The sequence below is a fragment of the Strix uralensis genome, chromosome Z (genome assembly GCF_047716275.1).
Source record: "Strix uralensis isolate ZFMK-TIS-50842 chromosome Z, bStrUra1, whole genome shotgun sequence".
Taxonomy (NCBI): Eukaryota; Metazoa; Chordata; class Aves; order Strigiformes; family Strigidae; genus Strix; species Strix uralensis.
This window is the reverse complement of record NC_134012.1, coordinates 80914127-80928378: the sequence shown is the minus strand read 5'-3', so window position 1 is coordinate 80928378 and position 14252 is coordinate 80914127. Positions and strand designations below refer to the sequence as shown.

Below are 14252 nucleotides of genomic sequence, written 5' to 3'. Positions count from 1 at the left end.
TTGGAAATGGGTGAGGCAAAGCATTCCTGGACTAAAGCCTCCTGAAAGATGATGTTCACATTCAGGCATACACAACAGCAGCAATGACAACAAAATGTAGGCAAGAGAATGTTGTCTGTAGTGTCCTGACTTCATCTAGCTGAAATCGAGAACAAATATAGTTAATTAAACTTTAATTTAAAATTATATCAACTTTTGAAACAGCTGTTTTAAAACATCTTCTCATCTCTCTGAGCATGAAAGAGGATGTCACAGGATTCCTGGGAACCTTAAGCTTTCTGTAACAGAAAGAAAGGCTGACATTTTGAAAGTAGTTACAGGGATTTAAACTTTTAATAAAACAAGTGGAAATGATGCTGCTAAATCTCCTGAATGCCTCCTGAATATTTTTAATGATGTGAGAAGGTGGTTTAGCCAAGGGATCCACATTCCTCCTCCAATAGTCTGTGCCAGTTCTGCAAGAACAGAACTTTTGGGTCTCAGACTGTCAAAAGAAAACAATACTGCTTGAGTGATGTAATTAATAATTAATGCCCATTATCCATATAATACCAGGAATACACATATGTGCAAATCAGAGGCAACTAACTTGTGTGATCTCTACTCTAAAGGGCCTGCTTTGCTTCTGACTTGTGCTGGCTTTCACAGGTGTAGCTTTGGGGCTAAAGTCACTGTCCAAGTGTGCTGTGCAGCAGCAGAAGTCAGGGAGGGTGGTCTGGGGCAAGACTGAGCAGTAAAAGGAGTGGGAGCAGGCACAAGGTAGAGGAAGGAGAGTTAACAGTGTGAAGGAAGTGTGAAAAAGCAAACACGGGAAACAGGGTTTCTTTATCCCCTGATAACGGGAGCTTGTGGCTTTCAGATGGGATCAGTCCAGATCCCACACTTGCTCCAGGCCTTCTGTTTTGGTTTTACAACACTGAAAAAACTTCAAACAGCCATAATTATCCCCCAGTCTAGAAGTACCCTTAGAGCTGTCTAATCATTTTAAACTTTCTCTGTTGTTTTTTTTGATCTTTCCTACCTGCTTTCTGGAGCAGAAAATCCATTTAGTGAGCACTGGAGAAGGAGCAGTTGTCTACGTGCACCCAAGTAAGATAAATTTTGGCAGTATCCAAGTTATACAAGATGCTTCCCGAAGTCTCCACCTCTCCAATCAGAGTGTCATCCCTGCATCCTTCAGGGCAAAGATGGTAAGTATCTGTGGGGCTATTTTCTAACAAAAATGACTGACAAGCAACCTGTGACTTGATTTTTATATGCAACATTTGCATATCACTATATGATTGAGAAAGCAACGTATTCCATCACAATGCAGCAAGAGGAGCCTGGCTCTGGGGGCAGTTTTAGCTGGGGGACCCCTCAGTAAAACAGAGAATTTGCATAGATGTTTGAGCAGAAATGAGTCTGGATCATTTTTGCAAGTTCTCCCTTTTTTTTGTGGAAGGTACTTTATCTCTAAGAGTCATGTGTTTGGAGCTCTGAGACCAAGAGAACGCTGTGGCCCTTTGCTCCTGAAAGGGCATGGGTTTCCGCACGGTTTCCCTGTTAGATCTGCATTTGCTTTCTGTCGAACTGCTGTTAATGATAGAGACTAGGGTGTGAGGTCTGTCCTCAAACTGCTCGCAGTGAGGTGAGTTTCACACCTACTGGGGGTCAAACCAGCTGGGTTGTTGCACAAGAATGTACGTGTGAGGGTCGTGTACCTACGGTGGACTATGTCGCATTGCAGAACACCTCTGGAGACTGGCTGCAGAAAAGGGCTCTTTAATTCATGGAGGCTGCATAGTGTGAGAAGCTGCATAGCCGAGGGAGGTTGGGTTGCTCCCTGGCAGGGGGAGCAGGGCTGATGCAGCCAGGACAAGCTCGTGTGCTGAGACTGGTTGGAGTGTGCTCCCCACTGGAGGGGGGATCTGTGAGGGGCTTGAAAATGGGTTCAGAGGAGGTTTGTTCTTCTCCATACTAGGTGGGTCAGACTTCTGGGGCTGGTTAGCCCAGACCTGGCACTGTGGACTTGGTGTTGTGGATGGAGCATCAAGCAGTGTGTGAGAGTACAGGCTCAGCCTCCTGGGCCAAGGAGGGGGCTGAATTTCCCTCGTGCTGCTTTTCCAGCTGTTTGGGGGATAAATGTAACCTCAAAGTGGGGGATTCCCAGAGCAGCTTGCTTTGATTCCACAATGAAAACCTGCTTTCCATCTCTGCAGAAAGCAAGCTACCTGGGGTGGGTGGTACTGGTGTATGAATGATGGGGTTTGCATGCTCATACCAGGCACTGACCCGCAGAGCTGCTCAGGCACTGCTGTCCCGGTCCCTCCCTCCCCGGGCAGCTTGCGGTGTACCCGGGGGGCTCACAGGGTATATCTGCCTCTGCATTGCCTCAGGGCCCTAAGGTATGGGACTGGGCGATAAATCCTATCCTGCTTCACTGCGATCTCTGCAAATATTGTGGCTAATCAATAAATAGAACAATAAATACGAAGTGGTTCAGGGATGGTTTCTTTCCCTGCAGTAAGGGTGGGCTCTGCTGCTCCATAGCCCCCTCTGCTGACCCCACAGGCTTAACTTACCCCACGGTGAGCATCTCGGCTTCTCAGGACAGCTGCTGCTATCATGGAGGTGTTCAAGGAAGCAGGTCCTGAGAACCTGCTCGGTCAGTCGTTTCAGCAAGGGCTCTTCAGACTCTTCAGCACCCTGATGCTGAGCGTGCTGGGCAGAGGCAGCACTGCGGCAAGCGAGGTGTGCTCCAGCTGCTCCCCTGTCCTCAGCAGGTGCCTCCTTTGGTGCTGCTTTGCTGCCTCAGTTGAAGTTTCGCCCTTTGCTGCTGCCTTAGGCTGCCTGGCCATTTTTTGATGGGAAGAAGAGAGGACTGAATAATTTTGGAGATAAAATTTGAGATGTAGTCAGGCATCAGGGTGAACTGCACATGTACATCTGAGAGCAGAGGCTGTCCCTTAGCCTAGATGGTGGGTGACTTGGGCATCCTGCATCCAGTTGTGCCCCTGAACCCAAGTCTTGTGTTCTCTAAGATGGAAAAGCTGCTGCTTTGATTTCCTGCTTGGAGATTGCTGCAGGACGGTGAGCTGTGATTTCCCCGTCTCCCGTTTGATGGTTATTCTCGAAACTGTGGCTGTTTGCAGTTAGGCTTATAGATCACGGTTCCTGCTCAAAGGAAGGAGCTATGATTGAAATTTTCACAGCAGCATTGGATCAGCAATGTTACAGCACGCTGACTGGCAGCTCAACAAACTGAATGAGATTAAATTAAGGGACAGCAACAGGGCAAGTCAAAGGTTGGTATCTTGTTCGAAACAGGAAAGGAAAATGCTGTAATGCAGATGGTCACGGTGCCACATGCAAATTGCTGTTCCTGTCAAGCCAAGATTTCTTCTTGCTCTATGGGAGAAAAGAGCGTTATCTGAGCAAGCCAAGATGCTCTTTTGTGGATAACTTCACTTTGGGGTGGTGACTTAAGGAATTACCTGGAGTACCCCTCGTGCACAGGCTTCCCCGTACCGTCTCCTCTTCTCTCTGTTGGATGAGTTGAGTCTTTTATATTCTGAGTTGTGGGGAGCAGCACTGAACATCTCTGCCACCAGAAAGAAATAAATAAAAAACCTCCAAGTCTGTGCATTGAGATGGGGCTTTTCTGGGTTTGAAGAAGAGCATAGGGACTTTGTAGCCTAGTCCTCTGTTGGCTTATCCCTGCGTGCCAGGGTGTCTGCAGGTCTGTGACCCCTGGGACCAGTGTGTCATCCCGTGCTGAATCCTGTGTGTGTCTGACGTACTTTTCCTTGTCAGATTGCTTTCCCAGCTGCCAGGCAGCCCTGTTAGAGGATCCTCTGGATCCTGCAAGGCAAGAGTTTGAGCTTTTTTGGGTAGAAAAGACTGGAGGAACAGGTCAAGGTGAAGGGGCTGCTGCAGCTTAGCTGGGACTGATGCGACCTGCTGAAAAAGATGGCTGTTTCTCCTCCTTGCTGCCGCTGTCATCTTCTTTCCCTAAGTGCCTGATTTTTTTGCCATATTGACCAGTACAAAAGAGTTGTATTGGTTAATGGAAGTGTTTGCTCTCCCTGCAGAAAGGCAGAAAGGAAAAAGCATCGTTCTTTGATCATTTCCTACTTGTTCTTTGTCACTCTGTCTTCTTGGGGATCTTTTATTCAGCTGCTAAGAATGACATCTCTTGGCACCACGGAAGGCAGCTGCATATCATGCCTGTGTGATCAGGAAAGAAAAGACAGAGGTGTAGTTTTTGTTAATCAGTGGCAGCTTTCTTCTCCCTGCATAACCACCATGCTGAGTCTGTCATGTGTACCATAGGGAGCCAAACGGTGGTTTCCCAGTGCCTTGTAATGAGGGAGGAGGGAGAAGACCTTTATTGGGATTTCCTCTTCTTATGACAGTCCTAATTTGGGGTCCTGACTCCTTCGACCTGATCCTTGACCTCCCTAATCCAGAGCCCTGTGCTGCTGGTGGAGCTTGCTGCTGCCTGGTTTCCAGCAGCGGTCATACAGCCAGATGTGTTGTCTTCTTCAGGAGGGTGCCTGGTGAGTAGATCCCCCTCCACCTTCCCAGGGATGAGCTGCCGTCAGATTCAAGTGGAGCTGACATTGCAGAAGAGACACAGGTTTTTTAACTTTAAAAAAAAAAAAAAAAAAAAAGCTGTAACTGTTTATCTTCTCACTGGGATTCACTGAAGAAAAGTCAATTGATTTTCAGGCAGTGTATAAAGGGTCATGGTCAAACGTGATGTAAGCAAGGGGAGGACACGCAGTTCCCATTCCCGTACTTGCTTCTCTCCTCATTAGTGCAGGATTTGTTTTATTTACTAATTTCATTGCTTAGTATCTCAAGCTTTTGACAACATTCCCTTTATTAAAGAAATGGCCATATGGAGAGACAGCAAAACGTGGAGATAAACTTAAAAACAGTGCCAATAAAGGGATGCTGCTTTAGTGATTCTGTTTCCTGTTCTGGCTGATGGGCAATTTTGCTGATATCCGAGCAAATTGTTCAGGCTGTGGGGAGGGAAGGCTTTGAAGAGCGTGTTGGCATTATTTGTAGCTCTCTCCAACTGAAGTTGGAGCAGACTTGAATTGGCAAGAGGGGCTGGTTTTTAAATCTACTGTAAATTGCTTTTTTTTTTTCCTCCAAGCATCTGAATAATTAGCCAGCCCGTCAGTGTTTGGTCGTAGCAAGACACAGGCAGACAGACAGTGCTGTGACCTTCAAATGATATCTGCAATGCTATTTAGAAATGAGTGTTAAATTAACTTTCCAGGATATGGGCAGCACTGGCCCTGAATACGTGGTCTCTTCCAAGGTGAGCAGAACTTTTGAAGATAAGATGCACAGGCTTAACTCTTTCCAGAGCTGTCCCACCAGAGCCTCATGGTGCCCCAAAAGCTCACCTTTAGGCTTAAACCATTAGTTTATATTTTAAAGGCCATGTTTTGCTAATACAGCAGTACCAATTTGCTGATTTCCACTCAGTTTGGTCTTGCCAGAGCTGGAGGGAACCATTCATTGTAGCCAACTGTGCCTGGAAACACACGGCATCAGTCATGAGCAGGGGTCATGGCCAGGAGCGTCAGTCTTGTCCTGGTGACCGGTTGTACCAAAACCTGAGGAGGGTGGAAGGCTCTGTCCCTCCCAGTGTTGCACAGGCTTAGGTCCAGCAGGCTTAAGTCCAGAGCATGTGGCTCTTGGAAAGGGGAGCAGAGGTGTGGAGGAGACCTTGGAAAAGGTGCCTGAAACCTGGCCACAGGGGAGAGTTTGGTTTTTATCACGTAAGGTATCTTATATGAGTTCATGCCCTTTCAGAATTTCTGTTTTTCAGTAATGGAAGAAATTGTTATTCTGCTTGTCTAGGGAAACTAAACTTGTTGTATCATGCTGCACCTGTTGGTTAACTGAATTAAAGAAGGGTAGAATCTTCAAGGCAGTTATGCTCCTACAAGCAAGAGTGACTCAGCCGGGTGCTTTTCCCAAAGGAAAAGCAGGAGGAGTTTGGTTATCAAACCAGGTGGCCCTGATCTCCCCAGCCCAGCAAGGAAGCGCAGATGGGATCTGGAGGGGTGAGCTATGGACTGAGGACACAAATGGAGACAAGCTTCGTTAGCTCACTCAGCAGTCTGCTATTGGCTTTACCAAGCTTGACAAGTTAGGCTCTGTTGTCAGTGGCAGTGAGTGCCACACTACTTTTTTTTTTAGAGGCTCTGCCTTTTGATTTCATAAAACATCCCCTTGATGGTGCTCTGGGGCAGAGGCTAAACCAAAGTGGTCCCCATCTGTGCTTTTGCCAAGGAGATGCTGGTGCTGAGGTGCCAGGAGGCGGCTGGTGGTTGGTGGGAGCATCTAGCCAGCCTCATGCCCTGACCTCCACCTCCTGCTGGGGCTTGGGGCGGTTTGGGGCTCTCTTCTGCCACTGACAGTTTGTGGGGATAAAGAGCAGCTTCAAAATGAAGAACGCAGGGTCCCCCACCTCAGGACTGCTGAAACACCTGGAACGAGCTCTGTGCACAACTGATGTAGGATGGGGTTTTATTTCCCCTTCTTGTGCAGCCTCCGTGAGGAGCGATGGGTCGGCTGACAAAGGTGTGAATGCTCTCTCTCTAGAGCTGTGGCTTGGTAAAGTACAGCTGCATTTTTAATACTGAGTTCTGCTTCCTCTTTCACTCGTGCAAGGCCAGAATGACCAGATCACTTTAATTAACTAGCTTTAAGTAGCTTTGAGAGAACTGAGTGTGGTGGCTCCTCAGTCGTCCCGTAGAGGAGCCATCCATCTATCCCATCTATCGATCCCTTCCTCCATCCCTCCATCTATCCCTCCCATCGATCCCATCCATCCATCCCATCCATCCCATCCATCCCATCCATCCATCCATCCATCCATCCATCTCTCGGATGCACGGTGGTGTCTTATAACCAAATTTTGGCAGCTCTTACTCGCAATGGAAATCTGTCCTGGGAGAAGCTAATAATCTCAGCATTGAACTTCTTGAATAAGTGATTGATCGCCACCCTTGCCTAGCACTCAGGGACTCTGTGCAAGCTCCTACAGGTACAAAAGTAGCCACCGTCTTTGTCTATCCAGGGCACAGGGCGACTGGGTTGTGTTCTGGAGCATTCAAGGATAAGCGAGTAGCAGGGACGTTATCAGAAGTTAGATCGTGGTCTTCAAAGTGGGGGGATTTTTTAGCGTGGCTCCAAGAGATTCCTTGTCTCTGGGACACAGCCTGGATCCACGTAGGCAGAAGCTGACCTGGAAACCTGAGTGAATCTGGCCCGGCAGAGCCTTTTAGTCCCGGCAGGTCTCCTGTTCAGTGGTGCCCCGTGCTGCCCCTTGGCCCCACATCAAATGCTAACCAAAAGAATGAGGACACGATGTGAATCCTCCTCCTCTGGAGTGGGCTGTTGGCCCTGGCTCGCCCTGGGAAATTCAAAGTCTGGCTCCATCGAGACAGCCTATCATTATTCCTCAGTCATAGTTTCTTGGGTACAATTTACTGCCTGGCTTGTTGCCAAGCTTTGATAAATGAGCTTTGCCAGATAGCAGACATGCAGATTCACCTCTGGAGCAGAGCTATCGGGTCTCCTTTTCCAGTGAGATACCATGAATCAGAGGGCAAAGAAAACCTAACACCCACCGGCTTGAACGTGTTGGCTGGGTAGCCCTTGGCTGGTGACAGTGCAGTGGATGCCTCTGAGGCTGGTGATGGGCTGTGCACGGGATGCAGGGCCAGCAGAGGAGGGTTGGTGGGATCCTGTGTGAGGCCCCAGAGTTTACCCTGTGCCAACGACCTTCCTCCATCCCACTCTCATCTTGCTTTTTTTAAGACTTTCTTTTGCAGCTCTAGAGGACAAATTAAATGGAGTGGAGTTGATTGATTTTGCCAGCACCTGGAATAATTTTGATGCCTTTGGCATGCTCCATCCTGGGATGCAGACGTGCAGACCTGACCTGCTGTCTGTGCAGGGCACAGCCAGCCTAAGGAGCTAGCCTAGCTGGGGCATCCTACACACGCTGCTGGGACCCCGCCTGCTCAGCAAGTTATTGCTTCCCTGGCCCCCAGTCTTACGCTTGCTAGCAGAGGTCGCTTTGGGGGGTTATTTAAAATGCTTCTCAAGACTTCAAAGTGCTGCTTGGTTTTCTGATGCTCTTCTCCCTTGGGCTGGGTGGTGTCCTGTTAGAGCGGAGTGCTGCCAGTCTGACAGATGGAAACTCGAGCTAACTTCACCTGGATCAAGCATTTGCTTGGATCATGGCAGGATCATGTTGCTTTCCATTAAAAAAAAAAAAAGGGGGGGGGGGGGAAACCTCTTCTCTTAGAATACTGCAGAGTTTTGGGTGAGTAGTGCCTGTCGTCCCAAACACAGCGCTGAACTGTGGGGTGCAGGCACCACCGCCACTGTGATGGACACTTGGAAGCTGTACACCTGCCTCCCAGTGCGTTTCCTGCTGGCCAGAGAGCACTGTGTGCGTTTCCTCTCTGCAGGCTTGCTCCCTGGGAATGTGGTTTTAGAGGGGCTGGAAGTCCAGCACCTTCACTGCCCCATCCGTGGAGAGAGGTCCATGAGAAACCAGAGGGAAGAGAGTGCTTGGGAAGCTCAGGCCATGCCTACAGGCCACGTGCCTTCCGGTTTGCTTTCTGCTTATTCCTTTACTGCTCTGCTATGAACATTTATAGCTGAATTTTCCAAAGCAGAGGTCACTGGGGCACCTCACTGCAGCTGGTGATCAGTGGGAACCAAGTGCTTCAGTTCTTCGGGGGCTGTCGAGAAGCACTGAGTAACTCTTGGGAAAGAAGACGTTGGTGTCAGGGTTTTGATCAGCCGGTTTTGCAGAGTTATTCTTCAGGCTCTCAGCAGTATCCCCCAGCCGTGTGGCTGCTGCGGTGGGATTTGAGCAGTCCTGGCTTCCTCTGGCCTTGAGCCTTTATGCCAACCCAGCCACCATTGTCAGGAGGCCAAGAGAGGTAAAGTAGCTTCCTTTGGTGTGCACTCCAAAAGAGAGACTGGAGGGGGAATAACCTCCTCCTGAGGATAAGCATCCCTTGGACTGGGCAAAACTGGGTTAATGAAGTGAGTCTGTTAAAGGAAGGTAAAATACAGGTTGTAGAAGCTCCTGCATAGTTGCTGTTCTCAGACACTAGCTTGGATTTAGAGAAATGGAGCCTTTCTGATTTTTATCCTCATATCTTTAGTCCTTCCTTTCCCTGCACCCCACAAGAGACCAGGGTCCATCGTTTCCATGCTAAGTTAGTGTTTGGCTTGTCTTACAGGCTGGCTAATGCTCGTGCTGGAGGATTGAACCCAGTGAAGGAGTGATTTCCACCAAGACAGAGGTGTCTGTGGCTGTCATAACAAACTTGGATGACACGGAGAAATTCAAGGACGAGGTGAACCTGTTCATAGAGAACAGCCACACCTACGTTATCCCTGTCCGGGCTGTTGGCATTGGCACCACGATTGTCACCGACAAACCCTTTGCGCTGGAGCTCAACTTGGGACCCCACTTCAGGTAGGGTATCTCTCAGCGTCCACTTCTGCTGTGGGCTCAGCAAGAAGGAGTTTTGCTGTAGTCCTTCAGGCTAGTTGTTCTTCAGTGCTCAAGGTCCTGGCTCTGTTTTCCTGAAGCCACAGGGCTTCCTTTAGAAACCTTCTATGGCCATTTGAAAGTTGTTAGATACCCTCAAAAGCCACCAAAATAGAAACCAGCTGTTAAATTGTCACTGATACATATATAATACATGTATTTCCTCACTTTTTCAAATAGAGATTTGGAGGAAAACAGCAGGTCCTGGAAGCCTCTGGGTGGAAAATGCTACATTACGAGTATAAACATATTTCCCTTTGTGATAATGTTGCTTGTTTTTCCCTTCACTATGGAGTATCATCTCGCAACAGTGTAAAACCTTGGTGGTAGCTTGTTAGCAGGTCCTTGACTAAATTAATGGTGCTGTTTTGTTTGCCGTCTGCCCAGCAGTCCTGGAGGAGCAGCAGAATTTCCTTGCCCCGTACCATCCCTCAGTTTGCTCACCTTCCCCGTCTCCCCTGCCAGGCTGCTCTTTATTAGACGTAGTCGCTCTTTCCTCGTTTCTCCCACCGGCTTTCCTCGGTGTCACTGCCACAGCGGCAGCCTGAGGCGCGGGCAGGCGAGGGTGGCTGCAGGACCAGCTCTGAAAGGGAGAGGAGGAGAAGTCCACTGAGTTTGGGTGGGATAAATGGAAAGTGTTAATTAAAGAGCTTAGCTCAAAGGAGGGGATTCACTGGTCCTAACGCCTGTGTCTGAAACCAGGCATGTTCCCGTAAATGGGAGAAAAATAAGCCTTTTCAAAGTGCTGCCTGCCTTGTGTTGGAGACCTCTTGGGACAGGAAGAATAGTCTTCTCGAGGTGCCTGTCCCTTTCCCTGGCTGCAAAGAGGGTCCACGGTGGTCCAATACCTAAATTTTGGGGTAGAAAGAGCAGGTTGATCCTACTCTTTAGGATAGACTTTGGGGGTTTAAATATGCATGCACAAGCCACCCACATAAGCAGGGACATTGCAGGGAGGTTGATGCTTGTCCAGCGTGTCCTGTGCTCTGTGCAGCCACAGATTGGCTACCCAACAGAGTGGACAATGTCAGTGTGATTTGTGTCATTGTCCTCTGCCCCCCTTCATGTCTTGGTCTGCAGACTCTGGAGTTGTTGCCATTGCTGTCGGCTGCAGAGCTGCCACCAGGTGAGCTGAGATGGGACCCAGGTAACATCTCAGATGAGTTGGGCTTTCCCAGAGCCACAAATTCTGCATCCACCCAGAGCTTCTCCAGGCTTTCATCTGTGCTGTCCACCACATAAACCATTTCACACTAAGCTTGTACGCATCATGCTTTAACAGTCTGTTTCAAAGACTGGTTTGTTCTATACTCTCAGGTCTGTATTTAGCTGCTTGTGGCAGACGTGCATTTTGTAAGCCGTGTATTCTGTCCTTTTCAAAAAACCAGTAACTGTTCCAGGAACAATTCATGTCCTGGTCATGCTCAGATTTATAGAGGGTAAAATAATTACTCCAGACTAGCCTGCAGTTAGTGTTTCTTTACATGAAGAAATCAATTTCCATTGAATATTCATTTTGGTTTATATCTAGCTCTCGTTATTCATCTCTCGTTGTTGCTCTATCCCCTCAGCAGCCAGACCTGGTCTTGCTGCCGTGTTTGTATTGGGGAAACTTCTGTTGATCCTATGTTCTCACAGTGCATTTATATTCCTAAACCACAAAACCAGCTGCACTGTTCAGGCAAAGGATGACATGTTGGGGGTGATGAGGGTTGAATGCTCCCGAAGGGATGGGGGGGGAGGGGATAACGTGGGTGCCAGGGCAGGGGCCCCGCCAGCGAGGCAAGGGGTGCCCAGGTCACCGGAGGGTCTCTGGGCTGGTGATGCTCTGTCTGCGGCAGCTGAGATGGTGATCTTCATGCAGCTCTTCCTTGCTGTACGCAAACAGAGCAGCTGCTGGATGCTGATAAACTTAGGAGCAACCAAGGTCTGGCTTTTGCTGAAGCTTTGAGCTAGGTCAGCCTTTTTGGAGGTGCTTTTATTGCTGAGTGTGCAGTCAGATAACGCCATCGGAGTGCTGAAGCTGGGTGACCGCTGGGAGATAGCAGCTCCCATGACATTTTCCATCTCTTTTTCTCTTCCAGCCTGGATCCCTGCTGTTACCACTTCAAGATGACAAACAAAGGACGGCGCACCCATCAGCTCTACTGGTCAACAGAAGGTTTTGGCCCGTTTCACCAGCGCGATCGGGTCCCTGCTGTCAGCACCACCAAGGGCCAAGGTTCCTCCCAGAGCCCCAGACCTGCCTGCCCTGTGTTTAAGGTTCAGCCGCTGAGGGTGGAGCTGATGCCAGGCAAGACTATGGAGATGGTGCTGGAAGGCTTCTCCAGCACTCCCCAGGTGAGGTCCCCCCCGAGGGCTGAGCCTTCCCCATCAGGAGCAAGTGCTTTCAAGAGCCACAAGTTACCATGGCAGCACCAGCTGCTTTCCTTGCTGGCCACCATCAGTTCCTAAGGCTTTTTCATGTTTCCATGGCTACCGTAAACCCAACCTGCTGATACCAAAACACAGGCTGAAGGAAATATTGCTACTTCAGGGGCAAATGGCAGGTTACAAGGTGTCATGTGCTGAGGCAGAAAGGAAGGGCAGAGAAAATAAGTTACGCTTAGACTAGGAGCACGGGCAGAAAGTAAATAAAAAAGTGCAAAGTAATGTATTTGGGGGAAGCGGTGAGTAAAACAAAACACCTGTGAAGGGTGGGAGGGTCTGGGAGTAGCATCATTTTTCCTCTATAGACAAACATGGGCAGAGGGCTTGTCTAGCACTGAGTCCTGGAGCAGAAAAATGAACAGTGTGTCAGCTGTAGTGATCGAGGTGATGTTCATCCATGTGGGAAACTGTTCGCAGGGATCTTTATAATTGACAGCTTGGCCTTTGTCAATATTTCCATAACAGCTCGCCCCAGTCTCTCAGCCAGTCCCGGGGTCCCAAGGGCAGGCAGGTCTCGCAGCACCCTTGGATGGCAGCTCAGAGGGGGACATTTCAGCAGGATCACTGGGTGTTCTCCTCCCTGGACCCTTCTTTCCAGGGAAATCCAACTCTCCAGAGAAGCTGCCAGCTAACCCTGGTGTGCATTCCCTTTCTCCAAGATTGCTGACCACAGATATTTAGGTGAATGTGGAATAAATCTGCATCAAGCTCCCGCTGATACTTGTGTTTTGAAAGGTGTTTTAAAGGATTGCCTTGGTGGTAGCTTGAGGAATACTCGATTACTCCCCTAGTTGACTGCGATGAGACTGTCCCTGTGCAGTTCGGAGCCCAAAGGTTTTGCTGAAACGGGGAAAAGGTACCAGAAAGGAAATAAAGTGATCAGGGTGCAGGTGAGGCTGTCTTGCCTGGAAAGCCAAAAGGGGATCTGTGAGCTGAGCTGTGGCTACCTGCCTCCTGCAGTCAAAGCCAAGACCCTGGGAGTGGGCTTTCCACCTTCATCGGGTCTTGAGAACTTTATACTCTTGAGGTTGGTCAGAAGCCCAACTCCCTGCATTGCACACGCAACACGGATGATTTTGAGTCTGCGGACTCTGAGGAGCAGTTGGGTTGTGGTGTTGTATCAGAGGGAAGAGTGAGAAATGAAGGGAGGAATTTGGGGAACTGAAACCATGAGAAATCAGGAAAAAGTCTTAAGTGTAAGAGCATCCAGCTTAAGCAGAGGGTTTTCATGTGAACTGCAAGACATCTCGTTCCTGGGGAGGTTTCTTTTAAAACCAGCTCTAGGAGGGCACAGTACCTGCTAGGAATGAGTGACCCCCTCTTTACCTGAAGGCAGTCTGGCTATTTGGGTTTTTCCCATGGATCCTGTCCACTAAGCTTCCAAGGGAGGGTTTGCTAGCATTGGCCCTTCTATCACCTGTTTTCCTTAATATAGTTGTATTATTATTATTTTTTTTAAAGCAGTTCCTACAGCTTTCTGTAAGTATTATGCTTGGCAGTGGTACAAATCAAAACAGTAATCCTTTGGGGCAGGGACTATTACAATTGTAGGCAGCACATGACTCACAAGGGCTTTTTGTGGATAGTGGGGTGTAGCATCACGGACGTTTGAAAGCAGAATAAATGGGATGCAGCATAAAAAGAAAAGGGGGCTGTTGAGGAGCCCAGTGGATGTAACTTGATGGCGGTAATACGGTCTGTGGCTGGGTGGGTAGCAAATGCAGTGCGTTTTTGGGACGCCCTGCTGGCCCCCGCTGGGTGACGGCTGACTCCTCCGTGCAGGTGGTGAAGGAACGGCTGCTGTGCCACGCCGTCGTGGGGAGCAAGGCAGGGAAGGCACCGATAATGCAAGTGGATGTCACGTGCGAGTTCGTTGCTTCCGTCCTGCAAACGTCCTCCAGAGAAATCACTTTCCAGGTGGAGAAGGTAAGTCTCTGGGTTTCATCTTGGCATTGAAGAGCATGGCTGATGACTGAAAGCCTGGTGGGGGGTGTGCTTGTGTTTAAAGGAGGAAGTTAAATGGCTTCTCCAAGTCCGTGGGACTTTGACTATTGAGCTGAGCTGGACCAAGATTTTGCCATTAACACTGAGATCAATATTTCGCTCCTCTGGGATTGGGAGCAGTCCCACCAGCTGTATTCTGCCTTCATGATGTGGAGACAGAATTGAACTGCTGAGCCAAGGGCACAGGGCAAGATGTGTGGGACCCACGAGAACAGCGTGGGCTTTG

The 14252-nt window shown here is 49.0% G+C and overlaps 1 pseudogene; it reads left to right on the top strand.

Moving 5' to 3' along the window:
* Positions 1–13811, top strand: part of LOC141938287 (hydrocephalus-inducing protein homolog) — a 56606-nt pseudogene extending 42795 nt beyond the window's left edge.
* Positions 13812–14252: the final 441 nt, after the last annotated feature.